Genomic DNA, 12174 nt, shown 5'->3' with positions numbered 1-12174 from the left:
ACTTTCTATGAATATTAGAACACTTTTACAATTGTGGCAACTGATAACGTAATTCTGCTTTTTTCGTATACAGTCATACAAAATGTTTCTCTCAACTTTTAAACATCATACATATAGTAGGATTATCTTCCAGTGAAAATAATATTTACCTGATCTTGAATTTATTAAAATATGTGTTTCGGCTTGATGTACATAAAAAAAATTAAAGTTCCAATTTTTAAACTTTCTACTGTATGTTAATTTTGATTTCTATTTACTAATTTATTTAGCATATATATCACTTCTTTTACAATTTCTTCACTTGAAGGAGAATATTTTAAGCAGTGCCATGTTCAAATTTTTAGAGACATTAACACAATATTTCAGTTTGTTACGTTAGTCTTTACTACATATTAATCACTTACATAGCAACCATTATTGTTAAAACAAATAATCAATAATGCACTGCCTAATGATTATCATAGAATAGGGAAAAAAAGGAGCTCATAAAACATACACACATCCACATTGAAAAATTATGGGTGAAAATACAGTTACAGGTTCAAGCTACACAGACACCTCTTTTAAGTTGGAGCTTAACTGATCAAGATTGTACTAAGTCCATAGTTTGCAACTACACAGAACACATATACATATGTAAATATATTTTCCAGTACTGTTTTTCATTACATACATCTCTATTTTCAGAGGCCAGTGAGTAATGTGTACAAATGATTTCCAATACACAAGTTTAATTTTTTTCTGACCCTATCTGTAAACTATTTCAGCACAAATACTATGACAAAAATTGAAATTCCAACTTTACTTAACTAACATAATTACTATAAAGGGTTTCTTAATGAAATTTAGTAAAATGATTCAATTCTAGAAACAACAAGAGATCAAAGTTCTATCATTCTATAGTGATTTTGCACATAAAGAAATTGACATGCTAACTCATAATATATTTAGAAATCCTTCTTTTATATTTTAAATCAAGTTAGTATTCTAATAGCCATTATAAAATACATACACACTTAGCCTTTTGTCTTTTTTTTTTAGAAAATGTTCATATCCACTCTAAAATACTGAAGACTAAATATTTTTTAAGTTTCAAATATACTCATATTTCTAGTTTTCTGAGAATTACTTGAAAAAAAAACTGAAAAGGACTTATGCTTTTCTAATAGTTTCTTTTATACTTTCACAATTTCTTTGTATTGCAGAGACTGCAGCAATGGCATGAGTGGTTTTGTCAAAGAATTAAAATTTTACATCATACACTGTTACCAGAAAGTCTGTCCAACTAGATGAAATCAAATGACAGTTGCACTTTTGAAAATGTATTCACTGATCCTAACTGTTGTTTTTATTTCATAAAGCTTTAGGTCTTTCTTTGCAGGAGCACTTATTTTGTTATTTGTATCAACAAAAAATACTAGTATGCTCTGACTTAACCGGAGTATGTTTTCTAAATCCATATACCAGTTGTTCCAAACTCCATATAAATGTTAAAAGTGCCAGTTTCAAAGTTGACCTGCATGTGCAATGTCTCAAACTGTTGGGAAAGTTATCAGTGCAGCAGGTGCAGAAAAAAAAGTAAGCCATAAAAGAGGTCAAAGAAGGTTTACCTCCAACAAAGATGACAATGCAAATAAGTGCCCAAAACAAAAAACAACATATATGCACTGACCAGGTATTTACAAGGATGTCCAAAAAGAAGTTCCTAATCATGAAGAGAAGAGGGTGAGGAAGGGTGATGACAATAAACAGTGTTACTGAGTTACTTACTTTTTTTCTGCTTGGCTTGACTGATGGTCATCACCTAAAACTGATGGACTTTGACACTGTGTAACTCTTCACCCAAACAGCCACCAACCTTTCTAGCTGCAGCAAATAATTCATTTATGCTTTTTCAGATTTGGTGGGGATCCTGCCCACTTAGGAAACTACTGTAATTTTCTCAGGTTAAGTCAGAGATCAACTGTTGAGAATTTCCAAATACAAATAAGTAAATTTAAATAGTTTCAAAAGTAACTTGTAAATCATGAAGGCAACCCTATACAACAAACTGACTAGAAATAATTAATGGTATAAAACAATATACCACAAAATTAAAATCTATAATAATTAGTATGTGCTGAATCATCAGATGGGTATTCTCAAGTCAATGATATTTTCTACCACATTCACTTTTATTAAAAAATCCCATTGTGATAATATAGATGCTGAATTTCCTAATTTTATCTGGTCTTAATGATCCCTATTATTGCCAAAATAAGCTAGAGGTAATACTGTAGAATAATTTATCTTAATTATATTTTAGTACTTACATAACAACACTATTAACTGTTATAGTGTATATACCTTTTGTGACAAATATCGTGATTGGATTATTATTATTATTATACACTCTTATAATTCTTGAAAATCTCTAAGGGACTAGATCAAGAATGTAGTGTTTAAAAATGTGATAGGCCTAATACTAATGTCTTATAACAAGTATATTTGTAAACACTCTTGCTTGTACACATACTACTCTTCCCACAAAAATAGTGATATTTTCTAAATTATTCTACAAGCCATCCATATGGCCTCTAAAGATTCTTTAGAGGTCTATTACCTAAGCAAATTCTAAGTGCACATCAGAATTTTATTTCTTTCCATCTAATGAGACATTATTTGCTCCTTTCTGGTGCTTTAAGTGTTGACAAGTATGTACAAAATATCAGTTCATACAAATATAATGACATCAAAAAAACATTATACTTACTACCTTATTAACTACTGAAATATCAGATAATAATGTTTGATATTCTTGTTAATATTTACAAACAAAACAAGCTCCAATTATTGGCTTCAAACACTTTACTAGATTTTTCAAAACTGAATGGAGTTTGGGGCTCTTAACACTTTTTTTTGAAAATATAAAACAATTATTTTTAACGCCCCCCTCAAGATCCAAGAGGTGTCTTTACACTAGAATTTGTTGAATATTAAAAGTAAGTTCAATCTGGAAACTCCCAAGGAGGGTGGTTTTGGATGTATATTTGAGACAACTTCGAGACATGTTTTCTTTTGTTACCTGATAAATTTTTAAGTGAAATACAGCATTCACAAGTCTCCATACTAGCTAGTACTAAAGACTACCCGCTGAGAGTAAATTCAGTAAATATCAATAAAGCCACATTCTCATCATCATTAATTAAGCAACTGTCAACCTTTTATGCTTCTGCTATCACCTTAGTATGTTTAGCTTTCAAACGATTTTACCTGCCATTCAGAGCATCATGATAGTCTGCAGTAGGATGAGCAGACAGGAACACTTTGAAAGCAGCTACAGGCATAATATTGTACTCGGCTTGTTACAGTATCTACCAAGGTGGTTCTAAATGGTTCCTGAATACCTCTGTGTGTCTCTTGGAGACTTCCAACACTGAAAGAGTGTGGGAAATACCTTCTTTTTAACCAATAAAAATGTCCAAACAATTTCAGTTCAAATTAAGAAAAACCAGATTGAGTAGTTTCTTTTCAACAAAAATGTCTCCCACTGGCTCGAGAGGGCCAGTTAATAAGCTTAACAACAACAAACAAGGGATTACAAATTCAACGGATGTATTTTGTCAAAATTTTTGGCTTTCTTCTAATACTCTAGAATTCTAGAATTTTCAATCTAATTTGATTGATGCATCTTGTATATAACTTTTCTTACTATTTTCTGTAACAATATAGGGTGGCCATATTCTTTCCAAAAGTGTTTCCCCCAACTTAAAAGGCAGATTTCAGATTTTCAAGAGCAGCACATGTGCATGCACATGATATTTCAACTTCTGCTCATAAGTCTATCTAATCAACATCACTCTAATGTATGATCTGGTTATTTTAATGGATATTAAAAATTTAAGAGCTTCAGAAAAAGATTTTCAAATATGCACCATATAACTATATGACAAGACAATAAAATGTAAGGCTATTATTTATAAAAAAAATTTTTTATCTAACTTATCAAATATAATGAATTAGACAAAATGAAAAAAAACATCTAATGAGTGATCAAGATTATGTTAAACTATACTAATAACTTGCATAGCTAAGCAGCATGGCTTGCACATGTGCAGGTTCTGAGATAAAAAAAAGGGTGGGAGGGGAAACCCATAAGTTTTCCTGAATTTTCACGTTTTGAAATATGTTTTCATTTTCCCTGAAATCTGGACTTCTTTTACAAGATCTTCGAGTTTTCTAAGTTCATGGCCACCCTGAAATACATCATAAACAACTCTAAACCAACATAAAAAAGCTATACAAGAACAATATTCATCACATTTAACATCACTAAAACAATTTTCACAAAAGAAAATAAACATTATTCAACAAATAAAAAAAAAAATTAAATAGTTACTCAAAATATTAAACTGATATAATAATCTCTCAACTGTCTAGGAGGAGAATCTCAAAAGTGCTCATCTTTCAGTTATCATACAAAACCCTTTAAGGAAAGGATTTGACTTGATTTTCTACAAGAGAGCTCCTTCATAACCATTTCCATGTATGTTATAAATTCAAAACAAGGTATCAGTTTTTTCTTTTCATATACTCCCAGACATGTTAATACAAAATCAGAATTAACACACATTTTTCTATTAACTATGAAAAATCATAACTAGATATCTTATCAAGTGATATGATGATCTCTCAATTGTCTGGGAGGAGGTTCCTGTGGATGTTATAAATTCAAAGTTAACATTTTCCTAAAATGAAAATGTATTTCCAATAATACTTACCACCCCTCACACTATAGCTATTTCTTGATCTCGTTGCCCATCTAAACATTGAAAATGCTTGCTCCAGTCTTATATACCCCGTTCGATTGCCCTTGTCAAATCCTCATTTGCAAATTTCTCCACCAACTTCAATGCATCCTCTATCTAGGTACTGTATATAAGCACCTCATTCAGATAATGTAATCACTTTTTCAAACAACCAATCTGATCTCATGGCTGATAAAGCCTTTACAATGCATCATACAAGGATCTCACTGCTTCACAAAATGTTGATGCACAGAGTTACACTGCATGGTAACTAAAACTTCAAAGACTAAGACTTCAAAGGACAACTAAGACCAGAAGTAAAACAGTCCAGCTCAAAATCATCACAAGATATCATAAATGCTGCCCTTCTAATGAAAAGCATCAGTGAAAACAAGCATACTCTTTTAGATAAAGACCATGAGGATACTGGTATGGGAGAAACAGAGCAGAAGAAAATGATCTACAAAGCAGCTTAGATTATCAGACTTAACATAAGTAAATGTAAAGGCATTTCAGTCCTTCTCGTACAAACCTTAGACCTTACACTGCATTTGGCAAAGGCAATCATGTCTGAAAATCTGTACTTGTTCCTCAGGTGAACCATAAGTAACTGCAACAAAAATGCTTCAACTGTGGATTGTAAAAACAATTTTGATGAAAAGCTGGTTCTCATGATGCTTCAAGATCTGATCCATTTTCATCACAAACTAGAATCAAAATACCAAGACATGCAAGTCTGGAAGTTGTTATCAGGTATCTTACATACTCCAAGTTACTAATAACAGTGCTGAATGGGAGGGGTTACTGTGTTTCCTTTGATATTGAGACAATTAACACTAGTTTAACCCTGAATATTATTGTTAAAAGAAGAAATAAAATATTACCTATTACTCCAGAAAATATAATTGGTTTTATCTTACCTAACATTTCTCCATTACAGCTTCATCGGGGCAAACAAGACACTTCACAACTGATTTAGGCTTATACAAAGGTCTAGTATAAGCTGAATTCGTTAGCTTGCCAGGTAACATGTGACAAGAAAAAATGCATACATTACCTTGAATGCTCTCACAACAACAGGCTATTTTCCAGGCTCCAATAAGGACTTCCTAGAGTCCATACATGATGTTAAGGATGAATTAGACATCCTTTACAGCAACAGATTAAAGTGTATGCAATAGAAGGTGAAGAAAGGTTCACTAGCTACTTCTATGCACAGTATTGTAACAAAAGGAAAGAAAAATTTATTAACGTTTTTACAGATGACAATGGTCCCACAGTTTCTCCAACACAAGAAATGTAAAACATTGTGACTGAGTATTTTAAGAAAACATTTGCATTGAGGGTAAAGTAAAGAGAAAAATGGTAGTCTATAATAGCCAACTTGCCCAACATACATCAACAGTTGAAATTTTAAGGTGAACAGTTAACACAAGAAGAATGCTGGAAATCATTACAGTCCTTGGGCAAGGATAAATCATCTGGACCCAATGGCTTAAATGTTGAATTCTACAAAACTTTCTGGCCAACCAGGGAAGCATTTTGTTAAAATACTAAATTCTCATCTACATAATAAAAAGTTACCAAAATCATTTTGGGATGGAACCATAACTCTTATCCTTAAACACAGCGAGGCATGCAACATTAATGACTCTAGATCCATTACATTATGTAATGTCAAATACAAAATACTAGTGAAGGTAATGCAAATATAATTACATCCTTTTATGGACCAACTCATCACATCATCACAAACCTATGCAGTCCAAGGATATGATATCTTTCTCAACATTACCTCTGTTAGAGACATTATTCACATGTCAAACAAAAATGGAAGTCTTGTGTGAATCATCTCTACTGACCAAGAGAAGACTTTACATTTCCTGGATCATGGATTCATAGTGCATGTTTTGAAAGCCCTACAGACTTCTTAGATATCATCAACATGATGTACTGGGATACAACATCCAAGATCCACATTAACAGACATTTTTCTACAGATATCCCTTTAAAATCTGGGGTTTATCAAAAGTGTCCCTTGTATGTATGTTCTGATATTTGAGGATCTCTTGACAAATATCAATATGGACAAAGAGATCCAGGATATCCCATTTCTGGGAAATTTCTTAAACCAACACAAATGTTTAGTCCATGCCAACAAAGTCACACTCATCTTGTCAGCAGAGGGGTCTATCAGCTGTTCATTACATATTTTTAGAGTTCGGCAAGGACTCTGGTGCTAAAATTAACTTTTCTGGGGTGATGTTCCCTCCCCCCTCAAATAATGACATAGCTACCATTAAAAAATGTTTTCCATTTCATCTAAGATGGTAAGCTGGAGTTGATGTCGAGATACACATTTAACAGGTACACAAATCTAGGGAACCTTGGACTCTCTGATCTAAAAACACTAATAGTTTTCCTCATGGCACACATATATTTGAAGACTTTCCAGTTAGTTATCTCTTTGAAGTACCATACAAGAAGAATTTGTTTGGAAACATTAAACTTATTAGTTCTGACCAAAGAAAACTTACAAATCACACTTGGAAAATATAACATCAGATGGGAGTGACATCTGTATTTGACAAGTTACTGTTTAAACTGTGTCAAATTTCTAGCAGTACTTTTCCCATAGTACAATCAAAATCTGATGTTTATGAATAATAAATGAAGTGTGCATTAAAATGATAAAAGAAAATGCAATACAAAGCAAACAACATGCTAAACATAATGTGGTGTTTTTCTAACAAACTTTGTTACTTTAATTATCTCCTGTAACAAAAACATAAAGCTGGCTACGGGATGTAATAAATTAAATTAAATGTTATATGAAACATGATAATCCTTTAGAAAGACAAAAGTTCTATAAAAATATAATACAAGGTAGTGAAAAATGTAAAAGGCATTAATATGACTAGAAATTAATAATGAAAACTAATGTAACTAAACCAAAGAGGTAACATCATATTACATATGGAACTGTGATATAGCTAATATTAAATATATATATATAATAATTTACAAGAGGTGAAACCAGTGGTGGTAAATATACTAATATTGAATACTATTACCCTAAACAATATCCCAATCAATTAAAGTGTAGGCATGAAAGTTTTTAAAAAGGTCATGATACTATGCAAAACTTATAAACCCATAATTTATAGCAAGAATATTGATGAATTTCCCTTACAATTGAATGAATTTAGTATTTAATTTGTGTGATGAGAAACCTTGATTAAAAAAATGTGGGTGACTTTAAGCTTTATCCAGAGAATCTTATAATGATAAATAAATTGTGTCTTATAAACTGAAAGTAGTAAACATTGTAATATAACTTATTTGGAGTATTTGTATTTGGGAAAAGAAATTTATAGCTTCTAAGTTGAAAATTTCTATTTTATTGAAAACTTTAAACTTGAACATCAGGTTAATGATACTGATATCTAAATCAAGATAGTTTATTTTAAGTGGAAGAGCTTTTATCCAGAGTGTACTCTGATGGTTTAATTTTAAGACTTGACTAGAAAAACCTTGATAATTTGGAATAAGAATATCTATCATCTATATATTTACTATTGTCTTTCTTAATAAGGTTTATAGTGTAAGAAAATTATATTCCAAATAAATACAAATCTGCAACTTGCAGGCTGAAGTTACCTCACATTAGAACTCTCTGTATGTGTTGCAAGAAAAGATGCAAAAACATATCATGCATTAAAATTATATGGCCTACAAGAATTATTTAATGTGAAACAATGGTAATTTTTGTGAGTGCTACTGTCATAGAAAGTTCTCTTACTGATGCAGAGTAGTAATTCACCCAAATTATTAAATGGCCTTGAAACTGTTGACGAAACTAGTGTTTCATCCTCAAAACCTTTAGTTGTCTCTTTACATTAAATGGAATTACTGATGATTATGATGGATTAATACTTGTTCTCTCTATCATAACACTGCAGTATTTCTTTAAATGTTCTTTAATGTATTTCAGACCATTACCTATCACAATTGACAAATCCAAGGTTATAGCAATTTTAGCACCATCAATAAACCTCTATTTGTAGTGTTTTAAGTAACTTGAGAATACAAAATAATTTAGGTGCAGCATTATTTGATTTACCCAAATGCACAATATAAATGAAATGTGTTTATTTATGATACTTTTTAATGTGTTTATAAACCTCATTATCCAAAAAGTTTAGTGTATTCAAATTAAACCCTAGTTCTTTATATAGTTATAATACAAAAGTTTTTGTAAATGAAAACATTGTTGTTAACTGCTACATCTACGGGAGTGATGAATAACTACTATATAAATCATCTAAGTAATTAATAATTTCTTTCTTACCTGTGACATGTTCATTGTTACTAATAGTGAATTTCTTTGCATGCATTTATTGATTATGCCTTTAACTTTACTTACCCTGTTTCTAAACAGGATTACTTTTATTAAATTATCTTTTCTACTCCATTTATGTAAAACTTTACTGAGTAATGAAATAATGACTTTTTTGGTGTGATTCCACTTGCTTTTCGGCCATTCTCAGAATTTTGGACCTTTACTCATTAGAAATCTTAAATATTTGTTAGTAATGATATCATAGTGACCAATGAACACATGATCAATGGGAGAATAAATATAAAGGGATAAATTATATTTGCATTTATTGGATAAGATGTGCTATTGGTTATGTTACCTAACATTTTATTATAAAATAAAGATGTTACTGTCAATGGCATTCTTGCAAGAATAGTTAATAGTTGGGTATTGAATTTTAAGTGTTAGGTAATAAATGTCATATAGAAGTGCCTCTGACTATTGATTCAAATTTTATTATTTGTATAATCCTTTCAATAAATGGAACTGTAAGGTAAACCTTATTCTTATGTGCATTAGCTGTTGTTATTTAAGCTTAAGTGATAATAAATGGCAGATAATAGCTAGTATACACTGCTTATCAAACTTGATGATACAAATATTTGTGTTTGGTTGAAAAAGGTAAGTTTAATAAACATCTAGTAGGTCTCAGAGTAAACTATCCTGTGCTTTAGCCCTGTTTTTCTATGTTTGCATCCATGACTATGTGACAGATGTGCAAGTAATTAATTAAAAATATGTATAAAGTTTTATGAAATTTCCAAGTTTTGTGAATTTTTTTGGTACTAAAACAAAGAATGATGCGTTACACAGCTCTGGACTGGGTATTACTGAATGAAGCTATTCTTATTGAAATAACGGAAATCCAATGTGATTTTTGCAACTTTTCCAAGAGTTGTATGATTCAATGCCTTAAAGAAAAATCTGTGACCACAATTTATGTTTACAACATACCTTAAAATGTTTAGTACAGGGATCATCTCTTCCAGAAAATCAAATCAAACCTTTTCCTTAAGGGGTGTTGATCAAAGTCTGAAAACCCATCGTACTCCTCCTAGACTAACTCTATCATAGTTATTTTGATCTCAAAATTAAAATTAAACTTACTCCATCTGTCTGGTTTAATGATTTTATCTGGTAGAATCACGAAGTGAGTTTGATTCCCTAAAAAAAGTAAAAGCTCAGTAGATGTCACATATAACCATCTAAACTTTCCTATATTTAATAATGCTATAAGTCAGCGTTAAGATACTTCTGTCTGTACTGTACATTGTCAAGTGACCACTCTAAATAATGCTATGAGTCAGAAGTTAACAATTTTCTAAATTGAAAATGTGTTTCCAATAATACTTACCTCTGCCGACACTTACAGCTATTACTTGACTGCCAGGGTTTCTTTCTGTGCCCAGCATTGGTCTGATTTTTTCTCGCTTGCTCCAGTCTTTTATACCCCACTAAATTGCCCTTGGTGATATCTGTCTCATGACACTCTCCATCTACATGAATGTGCCCTCTATCCTGGTGCTGTATAAAAGCACTTCATTCGCATAATGTTATCACTTTTTCAAGACTGACTCAATTCACAGTCTCTAACACTGACTCTTAGTAAAGAGGAAGGGCAGGAGAGTGTTAGGGGAGGTAAGTATGATTGGAAATACATTTTCAATTCAAGAAAATGTTAACTTCCAAAACATACATACCTCTTCTCCCACTTATAGATAGAATCTCACATTGAGAAGGTGGAGGGGCCAGTGAGGGCAATTATCCATACAGAAAGCATCTGCAAACATCATGGGTGTGTGAATAGAAGATTGGCACCCTGGTGGAAGAACTGTACTACATCCAGAACAGGTATGCTTATTACCTTAAACTTAATTCCTGTATTGTGGGTGGAATTGTACACGAGTAGTAATCACCATCAGTCAGCCTCAACTCGGGGTTGAAATTAAGGGGTCTTGGTCCCTATATTCCACATTGGTGGCTAGGGAAATTAGACTGCAACATTATATATATATACTTATGAGTAGATTCCAACCTGTAGCCAAGGAGTGATGTATTCAGAGCCTCCAGAATCACAACATGAAAGTAAGCAACACTGAAGTGGACAAATCTTCTCCTCCACCTGAAGAAGCCCAAAAGATAATACCCCAGGTTCGGAATGACAGGATTGAATATACCATAGTGACCCAAAGGAAACAGGACTAATCCGGTCTGGAATTATGTACATTCATCCTCACTCCCCAACCATGTGAGATAGTTACATTCCCGCTTGCCCTCAAAATTATGGGGAGGACATGGAACCACTGTGCTCAAACAAGGACCCAGCATGGGACCACTCCACACTCAGAATGACAAAGAGATAGTGGACCCTCTTCCATGAACAAAGTACTGAATCCATATTAATCATACAGATAGGTCATGCACACCCCAACCGGATAGCGAAGTGTCAAATCTGAACTGGTATTCGAATAGGCTCACACACATAGGCTGGTGCCACTCCTATCAACATCTGGGAAAAACACCCATGGCTCCCAACTTCGCCTTATTCTCCAAGATTGGAGGAATTCACTCTAACACTATGGAGGAAATGCCTCTGTCCACCACCCCAGTGACTGAAAACCAGGTATGGTAAGGACTCTCTAGGTCCACTAGTAGAATCTGTGGGTTAATGTGCATTGGGGAGTCCTGAGGAACAATGCTCTGGAAACAGTGCATTAGGTGAACCAAGTTTCCTAAATTTTTAAAAGCAAACTGACCCTGATCTATTCAATCCAATGATCAGCAGGGATGGGTAGGATCCCCTTATGCTTTACTCATGACAGTCCATGAGTGGCAGTCCAGCATAGTACCCTAATACCACCTGGTCAGCTCCTAGGTGGTCTTATGGTACACCTCATTTCTACAGAGCCTGTTGCAACCTTTATAAAGTATACTGATAGCAATTGCTAGTGTGGAATTGGTTTGATAAAAACACGCATTTGCCTGGGCAACAATCACCACAAAGTG

General features: G+C 32.7%; 1 long non-coding RNA gene across 3 annotated transcripts in view; it reads right to left on the bottom strand.

Moving 5' to 3' along the window:
• Positions 1 to 10895, bottom strand: part of LOC111086555 — a 21104-nt gene extending 10209 nt beyond the window's left edge. The window contains exons 1-3 of one of the 3 annotated variants that reach the window (XR_002611289.1): positions 10276 to 10879; positions 3253 to 3415; positions 20 to 1963 (exon numbers count right to left, since the gene is read on the bottom strand). This is a non-coding gene — a long non-coding RNA (uncharacterized LOC111086555). Of the gene's footprint in view, positions 1 to 19; positions 3416 to 10275 lie in introns of those variants that run through there. The other 2 variants (XR_002611290.1, XR_002611291.1) reach the window with 2 other exon arrangements.
• Positions 10896 to 12174: the final 1279 nt, after the last annotated feature.

The sequence above is a fragment of the Limulus polyphemus genome, unplaced genomic scaffold (assembly GCF_000517525.1).
Source record: "Limulus polyphemus unplaced genomic scaffold, Limulus_polyphemus-2.1.2 Scaffold1189, whole genome shotgun sequence".
NCBI lineage: Eukaryota > Metazoa > Arthropoda > Merostomata > Xiphosura > Limulidae > Limulus > Limulus polyphemus.
The sequence above is the reverse complement of the archived record's forward strand: the minus strand, read 5'-3'. Positions and strand labels throughout refer to the sequence as shown.